We start from the raw sequence: 20878 nt of genomic DNA, 5'->3' as shown, positions 1-20878 counted from the left end.
CTTTAAAAAAATCATTATCTTGGTCAGGAATGTGAGTTTGTGCTTTCCAGAAGTAGATCTTTTTTTTGTTTTGTTTTGTTTTTTGTTTTTTTTTTTTCCTGTACCAGGAACCGAACTCACGACCTTGCGCTTGCCAGGCAAAGGTGCTTTGCCTCTGAGCTAAATCCCCAGCCCCTCTGGGAGTAGATCTTTATTATTCTATAATAAGAAAAGGAAAAGAAACTGCAATTTTATGATCAGAAAAATAATATATAGAAGTCACAGTTATGTCCTTTTTATAAAAATTCAGTATATTAATTTTTTACAGTATTAACTATTAAATTCTTTGAAAACATGTACTTCCTAAACTTCACATGGTAACCTAAAGAAAGCTCTTACTAGTTGAAAGATATGACTGTCTTAAAAATCTCATTTATTTGTTGAAGACATAACTATTTTCCTGATATTATAACAATTTTTCCAGTAGTAGTAACCATGTATTTAAATGAGCACAAATACTATGAATCTACAAACCATTTAAAAATCATTTGTAAGTTCATGCAATATGACCATATTATATAATTATGTCTTTCAATTTAAGTATTCTCACTTTTCAATATGGAATGTGAGTATTCTCAAGGTTATAGCATTTCAAATATTAGCACCAGCCAGTGTTTTTCCATCTTAAAGTAATTCTTCAGTTGAGGACGTCTTTCTACTACAAAGAAAACGTCTGTTGGAAGCTCAGCAATTAAGGTAAATAGTTTCCTTTGCAGTTGTTGTATGTTATATGAGCACTGAGTTTTTAGGAGAAGCCCTGGCTATGACAAACAGGATGCTGAAGGAGAAAGAAGCAGAAGTAGAGCAAGGGCAGGAGCACACCGCTAGCGTGAACGGCCTCAGGAGACACACTCTATCTTTGATAACAAGATAATGGCCAAGACAAAACAGAACCAAGCAATGATACAGGGAAATAACCTCCAGCTGCCAAGGCACTTCCCTCTGACTGTAGACTTACAAAGTTCAAAATGAACTAAGCAAACTCTCAGTAATCCCAGGGCAGTGGATATACTAATGGTGACATAAACCCTTCTGAATGTTACATGCTGTTTGAGGTGATCCTCTTTTAAGCTTAATGATCCAAAAATTTATTTCACATGTTCTGCAGACTGAATCACCATTCGATTAAACATTATCAGTGATATCATTGAATTATCTCAAATGATTTAAACTGTATTTTTTCAAGTAATTAAACATATAGGGATTTTAGAAGATAATAACTGCAAAACTGTCCCATTTAAATATATTTTCTAAGAATTGCCCTATTAGCAGAATGAAAACCTGGACTTTACTCTGCCACCTCATGACAGAGAGAGAAATAAGCTGCACTTTCAGTATAGCCATATGAAACTGTTGAAAGTCTTTGGAAGTTGTAATGCAGATCTAAGTTGGCAGTTTAAAATCTTATGACCTCTTCATGACTTTCCTAAAGTGAGCTCCTTCAATAAGACCAATGACAAGAGAAATGGTCCATGCTGGATTGATATTAAGGCTTACCTCTTTTCAATTCTTTTTTTCAGTAGTCTCAGAGGAGGGAAAGGATAAGACATGCTCCCTTAATTTTGTTTCCTGGCAATTAACTCCCAGAATAACACCAAATAATTACAACCATAACATTGCAGAGAAAGTTAGAGTAGCAGTAAATGTTGCTAAGCTGTGAACTTTGACAAACAAGCCCCTATAAATGGTGCAAGGCTGACTTGTATGTAAATGGTAACATGCTTTGCGTTGGTGCTTAGAAAATTTGGGGGAAAAGGTAGCTCACATTATGTTGAAGGAAAGGTCAACATGCATAAATGGTGTGGTATTTGGGGAGGAGAAAATAGGAAAATTGACTCAGAGAAAGTGTTCAGTAAGAGGATACCAGTAGAAACTCAAATTCTACATATTTACCTGTGATTTCTCTATTTTATTTTCTTTTGAAGAATAGAAAGAGATAATAATCCTCCTGTGTGTTTTTCCCTAAGGGTACACTATAGAATGATGCTGAGTTAGGGCATGTGTGAGTTGATATAATGAAAATATCTGTTTTACCAAATGGATGGCTGAGTATCTATAGGTTCCCAGGGCCATTAGATTCCTTCAAACATTGTCAGGCATGAGAGCTGACCTGATGCACATCACTGAGTGTGGTTTGTATTCTTTATTGCTAAGAATCTAAATTTGTTAAATATTTGTACTTTACCCTTCCTCCATTGAATTTCAATTATTGCTCTCTAGTTTTCTTTGATACACATTCCTCTTTTCATCTCAAATTTCTCAGTCGCAATAAAATTGACCTCATCTCAAAGAATTTAGATTATTGAACTATGCAGGCTTTGTATATTCTATTGCCAAAGGCTATTTTAGTTTTGCCTATTCTCACATTACATTTCGTGCTTTGTAAGACCATGGATAAAGCAATTAGTTGACTAAATTTGAGTTAATGTTTTAAAGATTCCATAGATTACTTCTGCCAGGAATTTTAATTTAATTAATTCCTTCCCTTTTCACAGCTATTCTCCCTTAACACAAAATATTGTATAATGTAAGACTCTCCAGGGTGATAATATGGAAGCCCTCAGTAATTACTAACTTCCTCCAGGATCTCTGTGTCTTTGAAGAAATAGCAAAGTGATACCATTTAATACTTTTTCTCCTTGAAAGATTGTTTTGTTTAATTTACTTTGTAATAAAGGAGGGAGCCTTTCTAAATATTAAACTTTTAAAACTTTAGTTTTTATATTTCATGATAGGTTGGGGACAGCTATTTAATAATATATTCCCAAGATCTTTAGGCTTCTCATAATTAAACATCTAAGAATTAAGAATAGGAGTATAATTATTTAAAAAAAATAAAAGTTCTGCAATGATTCGGAGTCAATAATGTGTGATTTTTCACTTGACAAATCTAGTATGCACATGTAGGCACTTTCTTGTAGTTGATTTCTGACCACTGTATAAAAACATCAATACACACCTGATTATAGAAAGCAATTCAAATAATAAACAAAAACAAAAAAGTTACACTAAAAATATCAGAAACAGAAATTCAATAACCCATTATGAATTAAAATCAGTAGAAAGTTTGTATAATATGGCAACTACAGAAATAAAAATATTAGGCTTTATTATATCATAAGCAAAAATATGCCCTTAGTAATACTATTTTAGTCTAAATAAGGTTTTAAAAGAAATTTATCTACAAGCACAAACATGATAAATAATCTCAGGATCCTTTTAAAAATGAGGTAGAGATTAGAAAGAAAAGTTAACTGTTATGAAGATATGAGCTAAACAATTTTACTATGTATATCTGTATATCTTTAGATTGTAACTCAGATAGAAATATGATATTATCTTTAATTTAGTCCTTTTCCTGTTTTTGACAGTGATATCAATGGTTAAATATATTATGTGCAACAAATGCCTTTGCCTTTGACACAAAGGACATGACTGTGAAAAGTGAATTGTTAGATCATGTCATTGATATTCAGAAAATTTCCATCTTTCTATTTCATATGCTTGGTAAAAATATATAGGTTAAAAAATAAAATTGGACTGCTGATCTCATGTGTGTCCTGAGCACATTGCTGAGAGACCCTCAGATTACTAAACTGCCTTCTGTGATTTCTACTGACTGCATGTTGCAATGGAAGAATTCTTGGGGAAACTGAAGGTGCACCATGGCCCTTCCACTATGCTGTTTCTATATTTGATCCTGCAGAACATGAACTGAAACTTCTGAGATAGGAGTTTGTAGGCCAGCTCAGGTGATAGCCCCCAGCAACTCACCAAGACCCCAGAGCAGCCCAGGTGAAAACCCTCAGTGATAACACCAAGGCCCTCTGTGGGGACACACACACCAGCCCAGCCCAGAAAGGACACCCAGCAAGCCAGTAAGGCCTCAATAGTGCGTACATGGTAGGCAAGTGGGACAAGCAGCTTGAGAAAGGCTGAAATAACAGTGAAAATATGAGCCAGCAGTTGGTAAGTTAGGTGAACCAGCATTGTAAAGGAATAGACCTGAGGATCAGTGCAACAGATTAGAAGATCGAGTCACAACTCCAAACACACTCAGCCACCATATCTTTCAAAAAGGGGCCATATATTTTCACTGGAAGAAAGACAACCTCTTTAATAATTGGTGCTGGAAAAACTGGCTTTCCACATGCTAAACACTAAAACTAGACCCTCATTTATCACTGTGAACTAAATTAAAATTAAAACAGATAAAAGATTTAAATATTAAAACACAAACACTAAATCTACTGAATGATAAAATAGGTAGAAATCTTAAAGACATAGGTGTAAGCAGAGGCTTCATGAACAATACCCAGATCACAAGGGAAATACTTCAAAGAATCAACAATTGGGAACTCATCTTACTAAAAAGGTTTTGCAGAACAAAAGAAAACCACAAAAGAGTGAAAAGATAACGTAGAATGGGAAAATATTTTAGCCAGTTGTCCCTCAGACAAAAGATTTATATCTAGAACATGTAAAGAATTTAAAAAGTCAGTTTACCTCAAATCAAAGACCCAGTCCAAAAATGGGCATCTGCAATGCATACACACATCTCAGATGAAATACAAATGGCAAATAAGTAGATGAAAAGATATTCAACATCACTGATTATCGGAGAGATGCACATTAAAACAACACTCACAGTCCATCTCACTCCAGAAAGAATGGTTGTCACCAGGAAATCAATTAATAAAAAATGATGGATGGGTTAAGGGCAAAAAGGAACCCTTCTCCACTGTGGGTGGGAGTGTCAACTGTTACAACTCCTGTGGAAATCAGTGTAGAGATTCCTCAAAAACTAGAAATAGAGGTCCTCTTCTATCCAGGCATTCCCCTTCTGGGTACCTTCCCAGAAGAATTAAAAATATCATACCACAGCAATATAGGTGCACATTTATAGCAGTACAATTTGTGATAGCTAAATTTTGAAAACAACCCAAATGCCCCTCAACCGATAAATGGATAAAAAGATGCAGTCTTTCTATACAATGTAGTACTACTATTCAGCCATAAAGCAGGATAAACTTGAGACTTTTATAGGTAAATGAATGCACCTTGTGACCATATTCACAAGTGAAATAAATCAGACTCTCATGTGTAAGCATCATATTGTCTCCTTGATGTGAGAAATTGAAAGAGCAAGTAAGATCCAAAATGTATAATAGATATTGTGAAATGGAAAGAAACTGTTCAAAAGGAAAGAAGAACTAGGAAGGGGAAAAGGGGAAAGGAAGAAATAGAAAAGGAAGAAGTACAAGATAATTGTACTACTAGTTTCTCTTAGTCTATTGAAAGGAAAATTTTATGCTAATATCCTTTGGATAATTTTTTATGCCCATATTTGGTACTCTAAGTAACTAATTTGAAAATATCAATATGCAATGTATTAATTGTTATTTTCTTATTATTTGTATTAAGAAATTTTGTTTTACTGTTTTTCCATAAAAAAAGTAAAACTATAGTTAATCTTATACTATAGCATGTCACTAAATGTCACAATGCCTCTTCAAACGTGATATAAGCTAAGTCTGCACTGAACAAAATCTTACACCGTGGCTTTTCCTCAAATTTTTCAAAGTGATTATTTTAAAGAGGCAACTGACAATAACACTGGTTATGAAAAAAGCCGCATTTACTAACTTCAGTTTGTAATGGATGTGATGTGAGTTAACTTAGTAATGACTGCTTGCATAAAATTTCATTCCACAAAAGTTCAAGGTTAAAAAGACAAACATACCAACCCTTTAAAACATAGTAAGGCAGTCACTCTTCCTGCAGTCTTTTTTCTAAGTTCTGAGATAATTCTAAGCACATTAGCCATTGCAACTTATGGTTCAGGTTTAGCATGAACTCACAAAGAAGTATCTGAAAAACTATTTGAAGCCTGGGAATAATTTATAACAATTAATTAATTTAGGCTTTAGTAAAGTTTACAGAAATATCACAGGGCTATCTCATTTATAATCACCTCAATATTTTTTGAAATTTACACTTCCTATCCTGGATGTAACATATGAATATGCACACATTCTCTGAATACATGACATGATATATTTACCTAATTCCCACAAAAATGCATCTGCAGTTAAGCAGATATATATGCACACACGTATCAAGTAATCAGCAGCTACTTTAGGCCAAAAAGGCTTCCCTATTTGGGTGAACACAATTTATCTCTTCTCCTTAGTTTATGAACTGCCTCTTCATTAGGCAGATTAAACCATGTGCTTTTTTAGTTGATTTTCTAATTTACTCACTAATAGACATTTGTCACTTGCATGTTAAGATAAACAAGATGAACAGATTAAATCACTACTATTTTTAATATGTCAGACACTATTTTTAAACTAAGTATTTGTAACTCGCTGACCTAAATATTAATTCTTCTCCCTTACTGGCCACAGTCCAAACCATATCCTACCCTTCAGCCTCTTTGCTACCACACTGAGCTGGTAGCCTCCCGGATATCTGCTATGGTAGAGACTAACACAAACCCGCTCCTGTAATGAGTGGGAATAGTTACGTTTAGATCCAGTTCCTCAGGGTTCTCTTGTTTGTCTTATATGAATCAAGCAATCAAAACTAGGAATCCTAGTTTTTCTGCAATCCATGAAGAGGGGTCAAGAGATATATATCATCAAAATGAGCCCAGTTTGCCTGATATAAGACCATGCTTCTCAGCCCCTTACTCTTCACGGAGTTGAATCAAGGCATTCCAAAGTATGGGAAATCAGATCTCCATCCTTTGGTATCAAAGCAGCCATTTTCAGGATCTAGAGCATATACTGGAAGTTCTGGAGTTGCCTATCTTCCTAATCTCTCAATTTTCACAGTTTTAAAACCATTGGCTACTTTGAGTTTATCGGACATTCTCATTCTGCCCAGTCTTTGTTCAGATCCATGTAAGAAGGTACAGATTGTGAGCAAAGAGAGCTTACACTCTACTGCCTCGTTTCCATCATTGTTACTCCTGCAACCCTTCACAATATGTTCTGGTAAAATCCTAAAGGACAATCAGAACCAAAATTTTCCACATCCTCAGCAGCATATCTTATCATTTACTGGAATTTATTGTTGTATCCCAAATACAGTCTTCTTTGAAGATATAATTTTCCTCCAGACTCTCATTATGAATACTCTCCCTCTCACTAGGAAGTCTTTTTGAATATTATCCTCTTCAGTGTTTATTGTTATGTCCTGACTATTTTCTTTCTCCTTCCGAAATCCCCCACTTGGAAATCCTTACATAATCACACAATTCACAAATAGTCATCTACTTGTTATTCACTCTTGATGCTCTATAGGCTTCCAAATTGCTCCCCCATAATTAAGGCATGTTGTAGCTGTTTTTCATTGTAATTTTCTCCAACAATGCTGCTATCTTAATTCTTATTGATTTTTCACTCATGAAGATAATTATACCAACTCTCTTGTCTTTGCATCCATGATGATCCTACCTTTTACCTTGCACTCACATCTATGGTCATAGTCTAAGCTAATCGTTCTCAATTTGTGAAATTTTGGGCTTCCAAGAATTATTTAACAAAGTGTGGAAATATGTTTTGACAATTGGTACATTGTAAAGAGTTCCTGTCTCAACACACACACACACACACACACACACACACACACACACAGGATCTCTCTCTCTCTCCTACCCTCTCACAGAACATTAAGTCCGAAAAGACAATATATCAATTTTAAGCACCCTAAACTCTAACCATATGCATTTGATATTCCAGCTCATTTCCTCAAATTTTCCAGCTTTAATAATTCCTTATTTTCACCTAGATCTAAATTTATGGAACTGGGGCTGGGGATTTAGTTCAGGGGCTGGGGATTTAGCTCAGCGGCAAAAGCGCCTGCCTAGCAAGCGCAAGGTCGTGAGTTCGGTTCCCGGTACCGGAGAAAAAACAAAAATAAATAAATAAATAAATAAATTTATGGAACCAGGACATGTCTACACGCCATGCACTTGATATCTACTTTCCTACTTCATGCAAAATAAATACCAAGTATGAACATTAAATTAAGTCCCTATCTATATCCTTATCTCTCATACTTTCTCCTATTGGTATCATTGAACTGCTCTAAAAGATCATTTTTTGCAATTTCACAACTGCAGCATTTTAAAATTTTGCTATTACTATGTACAAGCCCCTGCTTAGCTACACCTGGCTAGTGAAAAACATAAATCCATTTTGACTGGTCCCATTTAAATTCATGAACTTGAATCTTCACAATGATCAAGAATTGCATGTCGTCTCCTAAGCCACTCTCTCTCTCCCTCTTTTAGGTGAACATATTTTCACTTCTCAAATACCTATCTATCCCTTTAGTCTTTATTTCTGTAATGAACTACTTACTATTTCTCTTAAAAATGAAAAGATGGAAAGATAACTTTCACAAACGGACACCACACTGCCCTCTTGCAATTTCACTCATGGGCTTTGCCTTTACCTCTGTTACTATGGATAAAAAGTCCATTTCCCACCTAATATCAAATGCCTAACTGTGAAAGACATATTTCTCTACTATGCTTTTCTCCTATGGATGTGTAAAATTTATTAATTCATAAAAAGAAAGCTTTTTCACTCTTCTCTTTCCACTTTCTTTTATTTCTCTTTACCCCTTACCAGTAAAACACCCTTAAAGAGATGCCTACATTCACCCTATTCAGACCTTCTCTGCCAGTTCGTTTTAACTTTCATGATTTTTCATAGATTTTTCCTCCACATTTCCATTAATATTGCCAGTCACAAATCACCACTAAGAAGTATAGTATATTGAAGAACTGAACAGACAATTCTTAGTTTTTCATAAATTTAATCTATAAACACCATTTGATACAATTTATCACTTCCACCTGCTTTTTCTTGACTTCATGAGCACCAAACTGTTGTCTCCTACTTTAGTGGTTAGATACTTTTCAGGATCTTGTAGATTATACTTTTGCTATGTTAATCCATAATGGAAGGCATCAAAGCTTATCCACTCATCTTTCTGTCTTCAATCAATAATCATTCTTTTTATCACAATCTCTACCACGTTTCATCATCTGCCTCTCCAGACTTTCACTTTACTGCTCCCCTCTTCATGGAAACATCTCCTTCGTAGGTAGGTTGGGGATACATGACTATGTCAGACCAATGAACTTAAGTGAAATTAATTTAAAATATCTCCAGGTCCATTTTTAAAAATGTCTTCCAAATTTTAATGCCCTTTCTTTACTCGATGTGATATTGAAGCTTACATGCTTCAAAAAGTTGTCATTATCTGGTAAAGAAGGGTAGCTCTGTGGAAGAGTTCATCTACTGTGATTCAGATAAGATTGAATCTTTCTTGTATTGAGACTGTAACTGAATTTCCAAATTCTTATTGAGCTGAAGGACATTCAGTCATTCAAAAGTTTATTTGATTGAAAGTTGCATAATATCAACAAAGTTCTTAAGGGATATAACATGTATCAGTGGACCTTAAAAATACATTTCAACTAATGTCAATGCTTATTCTTTTCCATCTATGTAAGAAATAGTTCAAGTACATTAAGAAATATGTTTTGAGGGGACTGGGGATTTAGCTCAGCGGCAAAGCGCTTGCCTGGCAAGTGCAAGGTCGTGAGTTTGGTTCCTGGTACCAGAGAAAAACAAAAAAAAAAAAAAAAAAAGAAAGAAATATGTTTTGAAAATTTAGGTTAAAATTAATTTTTAGGTTGCAATATTGTTCTTAAGCATCTTCTATTTTCATAAATTCACTTAGAAAAATAATTTGATTATATATAGAATATTTCATTTATAAATAAAATGCTTAACAGGTATTTCTGTTGAAAGTGCAGAATTGTTTAAATTACAATTTTATCTTCCTTTTCTTCTATCTGTGCTATATTAGCCTAAAAACATTTTATAGTTAAAAATCAAGTTCTCAGAACTAGAACTAATAGCTGAATGATCATGGTAACAAAGTATCCTTGACTCAGGTGCTTGTTTAAATGAATTCTAAGGCGTACAGGGAGATCCAAACATGGATATCCAACACAGAATCAAAACAGAAAAAACTGAATAATGGAATAGCTGAGGCATCTTGATACAACAGAATTATAATGACAGCTTCATGAGTCTAAAGATGCATGTAATTAAAAAGATATAAAATTGTTTCTTCAGTTCTATCGAAGGATGATAATGTGAGATGAAATTCCACAATAATCCAGTGAGTGGAATGTCCTTAACTATCTGGTTTTTTTTCCTCCTTCTTTTCTCCACCCTATCCATGTGTGTATGGTTGTATATTCTTGCACTCCCCAAATTTTGTGAAATTTTTCTTTCCATTTTCTTAAAAATTTATCCACAGTGCTATCTTCCACCGCTTCCTCTCTTCTCCTAATATATTTTTATGTTTAACAATGTAGTATATTTATTTAAGTTCTGCTTTATCACCTAGACATTCAAAGAAAGAATACAAGATGCAACAAAAAAATATTTAACCTCAAGAAATTTGAAGGAAATAGAGAAAAAAACTTTAAAAACTTAACAAAGTAAGATGACTGAAAAATAATTTAATTTAAAAAGAAAGCACAGTTAAGTACTTCTTAGATTCTTTCAAAAGATTGTTCTAAGCAAAATAGCCATTGGACATAGCCATTGGATTAATCAGCCTTTTCAGCTTTTAAAATCTATCCTCATTTTACAGATCAATCAACATTTTAACCAGAGACCATACTGTAAGTGAAACAAGTCAGACCCACATGTGTAAATATCATATTGTTTCCCTAGTGTAAGAACCTGAAAGAGTAAATAAAATCTGAAAGGGACAATAGATATTGTGAAAGGGAAAGAAACTGCTCAAAAGGAAAGGGCAACTGGGACAAGGGAAAGAGAAAAGAAAGAAAGAAGGAAGGAAAATATATATGTATGTATATATATATGTATATATATGCACAAGATAGCTAAGTTAATTGTACTACTAATTTCTATTGGTTTACTGAGAGGAACAACTAATGTTTAATTGTTGGATTAATCTTCCATGCCTATACCTGTTATCTGAGTAACCACTTTGAAGTAACAATATGTAATATAATAGCCATTATTAATTTCCTATCACCTTGTTTTGAAATTCTGTATCATTTTTATTGCTTTTGTCTTGTTTTGTGTATGTCTTTGTTTTTGTTATATTGTATTTTTCTTTTCTCTTTAAAATAATAAAATAATTCAACATTGTAGATATTTGGTGTACTTTAGTCTTTCATATTTATTTTTCAGTCATAATAAAGCCAATACATAGTTCAAAAGTCAAACAATCTTTATCCTTAGGTAAGCCTTGCCCTATTTTTTCCATCCTTGGTGACTACTTGTCTTACTTTTTTCATTGCTGAGACAAAATACCTGACACCCAAAGTTAAAGGAGGAATGATTTATATCCTCTTACAATTTGTACATGCTTTTGTCTGTAGTGGGATGACTCTAAGGCAGCTTGGCGGCAGCAGCTCAGCAGCAGCAGCTCAGAGGAAGGACACTCTTTGGTAGGTAGCTGGTTGCCCAGCAGTGAACCAGCAAGCACCAACAACAGCCCCTTTCTATTGCTTCTGTTCTATCCAGAATTCCCAGCCTTAGGACAGGGATATAACCAAGGTTGGTCATCCTTAATCGTATCATCACACCATGAATCAATCGCATTTTCACATCCCTAATCCCTACATCACACATTCTACATCCAGCCGCCTCTGCAAAGCTCCACCTATGATCACGTGAGGCATTGGGAGAACATCTAGATACAAGTGATAACACTTTCTTTGAAGTGGTTAACTTTTAGGCTTAACTTGTGATGTTTTCAGTTATAAATTTCAGTCTTCATGTACTACATGACATGAGATATTACTTCTTGAATCTGTGTTATGGAAAAGAAGGAATTATCGCATTTCTCAGTTTTCCTCATGTACATAAAGTGCGTGCACCTGCTTCCCTTGCACACATAGACTCACATGCATAAAACATCCTTCCAGTTCTTGAAAATGCCTATTATAATTCTTTAAAACAAATATTTCATAATTGTCTTCTTGTTGCAAATACTGTGCAAATTAGAGCCATATGATGACCTAGATTATTCTTCTGATGCATACAAAAAATCTCATATTCCATCAGTTTTGCCTATTCTCAGTGATGGTTTCTTTTGACTCCCCTATTTTCTTGTCTAATCTGACCAGCTGTTTTCATCAAGTAAACAGGGTATCTGTCATCCTGGAATCTCACCACTCCATATTGCATTTCTTATTTCTTGTCTTTCTCCATTCTTGCTCTGTGTCATTTATCTCTTAATCACTCTCTTGTTTTGATGTATCACTTCCTTAATATCATCTGCAAAAAGACCATAAAAAGTTTTTTTTATATGCTCTTTATGTAAAAATTTTTAGTTCATCCTCATGCTTGATTCATATTTTACCTGAATTCAGAGTTCTAGGTTGAAAAACATGCTACTGAATGGTAAATTGACATTTTTGTATATTGTCATAATTAGTTTTTAATCACATTAAATCTTGCAGATTTTCTGTTTCTTTCTAAAATTATTAAGGTTTATCCATAATGTTACCAACCTTAATCTACTTTCATAGAAAGCTTATTCTTCTCTTGATGCAAATTGTCAATTAAGTCACAGTGTTTTTCAAGTCATTACTATGTCTAATACAATTGTTCACACAATAATTTCTATTCTTTACCTAAAGCTTCTTGTGAAGGAACAATACCTATTTTCTGTGCAATGAACAATTCCAATGAGAATTTCTAATCAAAGACAGATGTAAGAACTCAGAAAATGTTTTCATTGCCATTGACAGCTGAATTTGCATTGAAGACAGTGCCATAACACACACAGGTAAAATTCTCATACTACATGGAAATTTACGTTTGTCATAGGTAAAAAATATTAACACTCAACAAGGAATTAAATAGTGTAGGATATGTTTTTCTGAGTGATACTACTTGAAATAAAATAATTTTAAAAGGCATTTAAAAAGGGTAAAGCAGATAAAAAGGCAAAACAACTGAGCTGTTATCATGTTAATAGTTCATCATCATGTTCATAAGGATATGAGATATTTTATTACTTTTTCTGAATTCAATATACTAAATATTCACAACAGTCTTGATTTTAAGTCTCATGAAGAATAATTTGAACATCAGTTTACTAATTTTATACGTGCAGTTTGAAAAAGTATAGTTTAGTAACATACTAGCTGTAGTAATATGTGTTCATATAGCCATCAACAAAATCAAATTTTTGATAAAATCTGTCATGAAAAGTAATTCTTTTCTGCATCTTTTAGTCAGTCCCTGTCACCATCTGAATAAGCATTGTGCAATTAGTCCTGCAGCTAAAATGAACATCTGACAGAAGCTGTTTTGGACCGAATGCTTCTGTCTCCACAATAGTCCCATCAAAATCCTGATATCCAATGTAATGTGTTTTGTATGGCCTTTGGGAGGTAATTAAGTTTAGGTTATGTCATGAGGATGGAGCCCAGTAGAAGTGGAGAAGTGGCATTAGTATCCTTATAAGTAAAACAAGACAGAGCAGATCTGCTTCCTTCTCTCTCTCTCTCTCTCTCTCTCTCTCTCTCTCTCTCTCCCCACTCCTTCCCTCTCTTTTTCTCATGCTCTCTCTCCCTCCCTCCTCCAAAATCCACCGAATATGAGGTCACATGTTTCCTCATCAGGAACCAAATCTATTGGCACTTTGATCCTGAACTTCCTAGCCCTCACACTGTGAGAAATAAATCTAATGTTTAAGCCACCAGTCAGTAATATTTCATGATTGAACCCCAAACTGATTAAGACAGGAGCTACTGAAATCACACTGCTCTGACAGCACTAGAACTGTTCATATCACCCGCCAAGTCAGAGGTAAGTCACAGGGATAAAGTGTTGGTATCTGCCACAGACTTTAGGGCAGATCTCTCTACAGTGTTCAGGCTTTAACAAGCCATCAGCTGCTTGCTGGGTACAAGCAATCGGTTGTATCACTGTATCATCAAGGAAGTAGCCCACCAACATTGACTTCACCCAGCTGTACATTTTCTCATCCAAGAACTGCTCTGATGCCACAAAATGGCAGATAATAAATATAGATTTAGAAGGATAGGTGTGTATGTAATGTAACAGCCACTGTTGATTCATATTGTTTTGTCTTGAGACTCTGTATCACTTTGAATGTTCTGGCTTTGATTTGTTTATGTTTGTGATACTGGTATGCTGCTACTGTTCTATTTCTTTGTTTGTTTCTCATTTACTGCTCTCTTTCAAATAAAAAAAGAAGGATGGTGGTGTCTGCAACTTACAGACAGTGTATTTAGATTCAGCTAATCAGGAAAAATCTTAGTTCAGTGGAAAATCTTGATCAAATCTTCTGTTCAGTTTGACTTTCAAGCACTATGTATCTATTGCTCATACTTGTTCCTCACACAAAAGATCTACTGTTACTTGATTTTGATGCAACTTCATTTACAATCATTCTTTAATATTTTTGAAGAAATTTTAATAATAAATGAACAACACACATAGTCTATTCATTTCTTCTTTAATCAATAAACAGGCATAATTGAATGATCCTGAGATACCTATCATATAACTTTTGTAGTCATAATGTCACTGATAATTTTTGAGTGTAGATATTTTTTCATTAAGAAGAAATTATGCATAATTTAATTACTGATCCAGGAAATAAAGAATTTTAATTCCATTCACCTGCTTGTTTTAGAGTTTTAGAGGATGTCTTGTTAGCTGGATCAAAATTTTAGAATTATTATTTGTGTGTTGCCAACTATCACTATTCTGTCTTGGCTACATTTGACTAGAGAGCCATTTGTTTCTAATTTATTCAAGTTGAAAATCAATCTTCATGAAATTTAAATTTTATACAATATGATAAATTTTAATGTACTTAAAAAACAACAAGTATCATAACAAAATGATTTACTAAAACACGTCTCTATATCACTCAATGATTTAAACCACCTTCTGTAATATCATCCAGATATTAAATGGTTCTATGATATTTGAAATGTCAATATACTAATATTATCATAAAATATAAGCAAAATGCTAAAGTTAGAATCCCTGTATACTTCTATTTCTTTATTATGTACAGTGAACAAAATTTGCACAGATGCTAATGTACAGATGATTATTTTTCACCTCAACATTTAAGTTATCCTGTACTTAAAAAGTCAAAATAAAAAAAACAAAAAAACAAAAAAAAAAACCAAAAAACTAAATTCTTTTAGGGGCTGGGGATTTAGCTCAGTGGCACAGCGCCTGCCTGGCAAGCGGAAGGTCATGAGTTCGGTTCCCGGTACTGGAAAAAAACAAAAAAAACCTAAAAACAAAAAAACCCAAAAAGTCAAAATAATCTGAGAATGCAGTATTTCCACTTACAAATTAACCATTGATATTATTATTTCTGATTCAGCCACATTTTATCAAAGTTCTTAAATCCTGAATTTTCCTTCTTTAACTATTTTTCCTATTTGTTTCCGCTTGCCAGGAAAGGAAACAGCCGGGAAGTGGTGCACACCTATAATTTCAGTTTGAGGAGGTTGAGCCACGAGGGTTGCCATGAGTTTGAGGCCAGCCTGAACTACATTGTGAGTTCAAGGCCAGTCTGAGTTATATGGCAAGACCCTGTCTCAAAAAACAAAAGCAGAAAAGAAAACAGGGTTCAGACTATCCCTTATAAATGATACACCTTCTTACAAGGAATTCACGTGGGAATAATTTCCATATATTTCAAAATGGCTATCTAGCAAAAGTTTGAAAATTAATGAGAAAGATTAGTGTGTTAGAATTTCTATATCATTATGATTTCTTTTTTTGTTTTGTTTTGTTTTTTGTTTTTTTCTGGTACCGGAAATCGAACTCATGACCTTGCGCTTACCGGGCAGGCACTGTGCCTTTGAGCTAAATCCCCAGCCCCATCATTATGATTTCTTATTCTTATGTTTTCATTTATTACTTTAACATTCTCCATCTGATATTAAAGAAAACACTTAACAAATTAATATTCCATATATTTTAAAGTCCTCCTGAAAACTATTTTCCAATTACATTTATTTGAAGGCTATAGGAAGACTGCAGTTTTAATAATTTTGACCTCCGTGCATTCTACATTGAATTTATATTTTGCACTTAATATGTACATTTTTTCTTAATATGAAAATAAAACTCATTTTACATTTTGTTATATGTTGAGAACTGATTATATTTATATTTGTTGAGAATTATTTATATTTATCCATCCAAGCACTGAATATTACCTCCTAGAATTAGTAAGAAACATTGCAAGTTTAAATTGATATTAATAGTGCTTACATATGCAAGTAATTTTAATAAGCATAATAACATACCTAAAATAAGCTCTAAGCAATTGTGTGTTTTTCTCTAAAACTCCAATCCATAATTTTTTTTTTGGTTTTTCTCCGGTACCGGGAACCGAACTCACGACTTTGCGCTTGCCGGGCAGGCGCTTTTGCCGCTGAGCTAAATCCCCAGCCCCTCCAATCCATAATATTGATATTATTATATTAACCCCAGTCTACAATAATCCTTTTCATGCCTATTTTGTTATAGATGGCTACAAGAAATGTATAGCTTTGTAACAGTTATAATTTTAAAGTTTACATACCAATCTTGATTATCAACTTGCTCATTTTGAAAAATGTGTAGAAGATTAGTAAAGAACGCTTCCGGGTGGGTTATCGGGGCGTGGCCTTGAGAACTCTATCTGGACCCTGGTCTTTCCTCTCTGAATTCCTCCCATACTCACTGCTTCCCAGATGCCACCTCTTCCACCATGATGTTTCTGTCTTGGTCCCAGCCAGCCATGGACTGAAAAAACCAGAACCACGAGCCAAAAGAAAGCATTCCTCCTTTACATTGTAGGTGTTGTGTGGTTTGTACCAGCCATGGAAAACTGAATAGAACGGCTTGTAATTTTTTTTTATAATAAAGGAAAACATTTATCAGTTAGATTATTGTGATTATAGTTCCTATGAATATTTTATTCTAAGAAATTTTCTTTTTGTCATAAAAAATGTTTCATGTTTGACATTTTGTTTAACTTACCTAAGTAACTGATCCTAGCCTACATGTTTAATATTCCAGCAGACATATCAGTTGCAACTTTGTGGTCAGACATAACAAACCTGACATGAATTATATGAATAGTTTGCATTCAAATATGAAAGCAAATGTTTTATTAATGTTTGTATCACATCTACAAAATGACCAGGAACAGTAACTATGACTTTTTGCTGCAGACTGAATTTTTGTACCCTCTAAATTTATATGTTGAGCCCCACTTTCCTAATAAAATGGTCATTGGTGTGGAGCCTTTCAGGTGTGGCTTGGTTAGAAGAGTGGAGCCTTCATCAGTGGGATCGGTGATCTCATAAAACTCACCCCAGGTACCTTACCTTGCTGTCTTGTGAGCTCACTTCAATGAGGTGTTGTTTATGAAACATAAAGTGGACCCCACCAGACAATTTGCAAAGTCCTTCACCTTGTAGTCTTTAAACTCTACAAATCTGAGACATACTAGTTTGTTGTTTATAAGTTATCAATTTAATGCTAGTTTTGCTATAGCCATGGAAATGGACTAAGGCACTTCTATATTGGAAACATAGTTAATCAACCCCACTTCTTTACCTAAAGTTACATTATTTTTAAAAAATGGTTATTCAAACCCCATTCACCTTACTAAATTGTGTTAAAGACCAAATTATACATAAACGTGGTAAAATCCTGTGATAATTCTAATGGTAATGAAAACAGTGAGCTTAGATTTAAAGTAATTGACAGTTGACTCCCAAATCCTGAAAAGTTCAGGCAGGTTAGCTATGTAGTCGTGCCTGAATCATTTAATTAAACTCTTAATGATGTATTTTCCTCTTAGGCAGTAGACTTTACATGCTAATTATGTGCTAGGTACTAGGATGTTTTAGTCATACATAGTGTCTGTTGTTTAGTTGATGTTTTAAATATACGTAAATGTTTTCATCAATAATTTTCTCAAATCATTGCTATGCTAAAATAAGCAGTGATTAAAAAGACATGATAAATAAATATCTTGGGCAATAGGTAGAGCTATTCATGTTACATGACAAAGGCATCCAACTCCAGAAGTTTTACCACATTTTGTTATTCAGTTTTGTGTACTTCAGCCATCCACCCACTTGTAACATACCAGGTAGAGTGCCTCTTCTAAAATTTATGTCTCTCATACTATCTTATCCTTTTTCTCTTTTTTTTCCTTTTCTTTTTTTGTCTTTTTGAGACAGGGTCTTGCTATACAGTTCAAGCTGGCTCTGAGCTCACTTTGCAGCCCGGGTTGGTCTCGAACTCACAATGATCCCCCTGCCTCAGCCTCCTGAGTGCTGGGATTACAGTCATATACCACCACACATGGCTATCCTAATCTTTTCTATTTAACAACACACAAACTGAGAATAATCTAGAATTTACAGCACAAAAGGCAACATGTTGTTGAAAAAAAGGTTCAATAGCATAGCTATTACTCCCCCCTTTAATCTTATTAGTTTTAGTCATGGAATTCTCTGAGGTTTGATACTCCCATATGTAAAAATGAAATTCTGCTCTCATTCCCTGGATTACCATATGCAAAAACATTAATGAATGTGAAAATGGAAGGCAAATTTTTGTTTCTATTATTAATTTTTTATATTAAAATAATCAACCAACAGAATATTTTAAAGCACAACTGGGATGGAAAGAAGTAGAAAACAAAGAAAGAAGAGAAATATATACATACACACACAAGATAGCTAAGGTAATTGTACTACTAATTTCCATTGATTTATTGAAAGGAACAGTTAATGCTTAATTGTTTGATCAATTTTACATGCCTATATCTGGTAATTTGAACAACTGGTTTGAAGATAACAATATGCAGTATAACAACCATTATTGATTTCCTATCATCTTGTTTTGAAATTCTGTATCATTTTTATTGTTTTTTATCATTATTCTCTTTAAAATAAAATTTCAAAATTATAGCAAAAAGAAAACAAAACAAAAAACATCTGCTTGAGTCAGGACATACTGCGAAGTATTAAGCCTACACGTGAAGGTAGTGGGTCCAGAATCTGCCTCAAAAAGCTTGGTGGCTGGTGCTCACCATCATTCACATCCACAATTACTATTGAGCTCATGCAGAAATACAAACTGAAGGCTTTACATCTAGAGTTATAGTTTTCCTGATGAAACATGTTGCTATGGGACAAACTAACTCATGTGATAGTTCAGTAGGGGGATATTCTATTTAATTGCAGTGCTGGATTGAGCAATATGCAATGTGGAGTTACTATAGTGAGCATAGGATTCTAATCTTTCACCTGGGTAATAGTATGGTAATGCACACCTGTAATCCCAGCACTCTGAGAAGCTGAGGCAGGAGGATTGAGATGGAATCTAATATGGCTACTCATGTAGCAATTTAGTGAGACCTTGTCTCAAAATAAAAATAAAAATGGGAAGCTAGGGATGGAGCTCATTATGAAGGCCCTCGGTTCTGTCTCAATCCTAGAAAGAATCAGAATTCTAATCTCTGGCAGGAGAGCCCTGAAAATGGCTGCTGTAAGGGCAGGAGTACTTTGAGCCACATGACGTCTTTGTCCATTTAAACACACCTTGCCCTCGTATCTGGCGGCTGGTTCTTTCTCCTGTGCTCACAGCAGTAAGTCCAGATGGCAGACACAATCTCTTACAGCTCCAAAGCCACCAGTTGGATGATATTTGTAATGCCCCTGAAGCATATTCAGCCACATTGAGCTGACTGTCTAGTCTCTTCATGTTTTCTGTTGATGAATCAAGGGTTGCTTTTCATAATGTGCTGACATAATCTTCCATATAGCTAGAGGGGCAGGTTCTCATGAGAAATGTCATGACAGAGCATATAACCCTTTCTTTGGAAAGGGGATTTGGGTAGTTTAAAGTCAGCAGAAAATATATGGGTGACTGTGGGTATATAGATATGAATCTCTGTAGTTCACTTCAAAAGTAAAAGGCCCAAATGCAAAGACAGTGGAATTTGAGAGAATAGAAGCACAGGGCAGGGTGATGTGAAACAAAAGCTGACACCCAACAGTTCTTCTGCTTTGTCAGGTCTTGGGATTTTACAAGAATTCATGTTTTTGCACTTGCATTCCAATGTACTGCAACGGTCCCTCACTTCAATATGCAGCTCTACCCTTGCTTCTTCAGTTCTCTTTCATGGAGCAGAACTGAGTGCTGGGTGCCTCAATCCATCCTGCCTGATTCATGGAATCAAAACTTAAACGACAGCTAGGGCCAAAGATAGTGAGGATGGTTAACCAATCTGGTTTGGTTGTATGGGTTAGGGATCCTGGAGCAACTGAATAAATAGAAACTGTATGTATAATTATGCAAGGGAATTTGTTAGGTAAGCTTACAATGGCCTGAGTGTCTACAGTGACGATCTGCACACCAGAGAGATGAAGGATCCAGTACCTCTTCAGGCCACAGAGATGGATACAATGCAACAAAGGGTTCAGTGGTGCAGCTCCAGTTCAACATTGACAGCTGGAAGTTAACAGGAGAGTCCCTGAAGTGAGTCTGCACTGAAAGGCTGAATAAACTGGAAATGATGTTCAAAGGTGACAACAGCAAAAGATGCACCAGTTCTAGAGGACCGTTGCTCTTCAAAAACTCATTTTTTCCCTTGTACTTCATCCAAGCCTGCTGGGTTTTGTTGCCCATAACTGGGGCGAGCAGGAAGTGACTGGTCTACAAGACAGTCATCTCTGGAAACACCC

The sequence above is a fragment of the Chinchilla lanigera genome, unplaced genomic scaffold (assembly GCF_000276665.1).
Source record: "Chinchilla lanigera isolate Chin_1 unplaced genomic scaffold, ChiLan1.0 scaffold00001, whole genome shotgun sequence".
In the NCBI taxonomy this organism is placed as follows: domain Eukaryota; kingdom Metazoa; phylum Chordata; class Mammalia; order Rodentia; family Chinchillidae; genus Chinchilla; species Chinchilla lanigera.
This window is presented reverse-complemented; position numbering follows the sequence as displayed.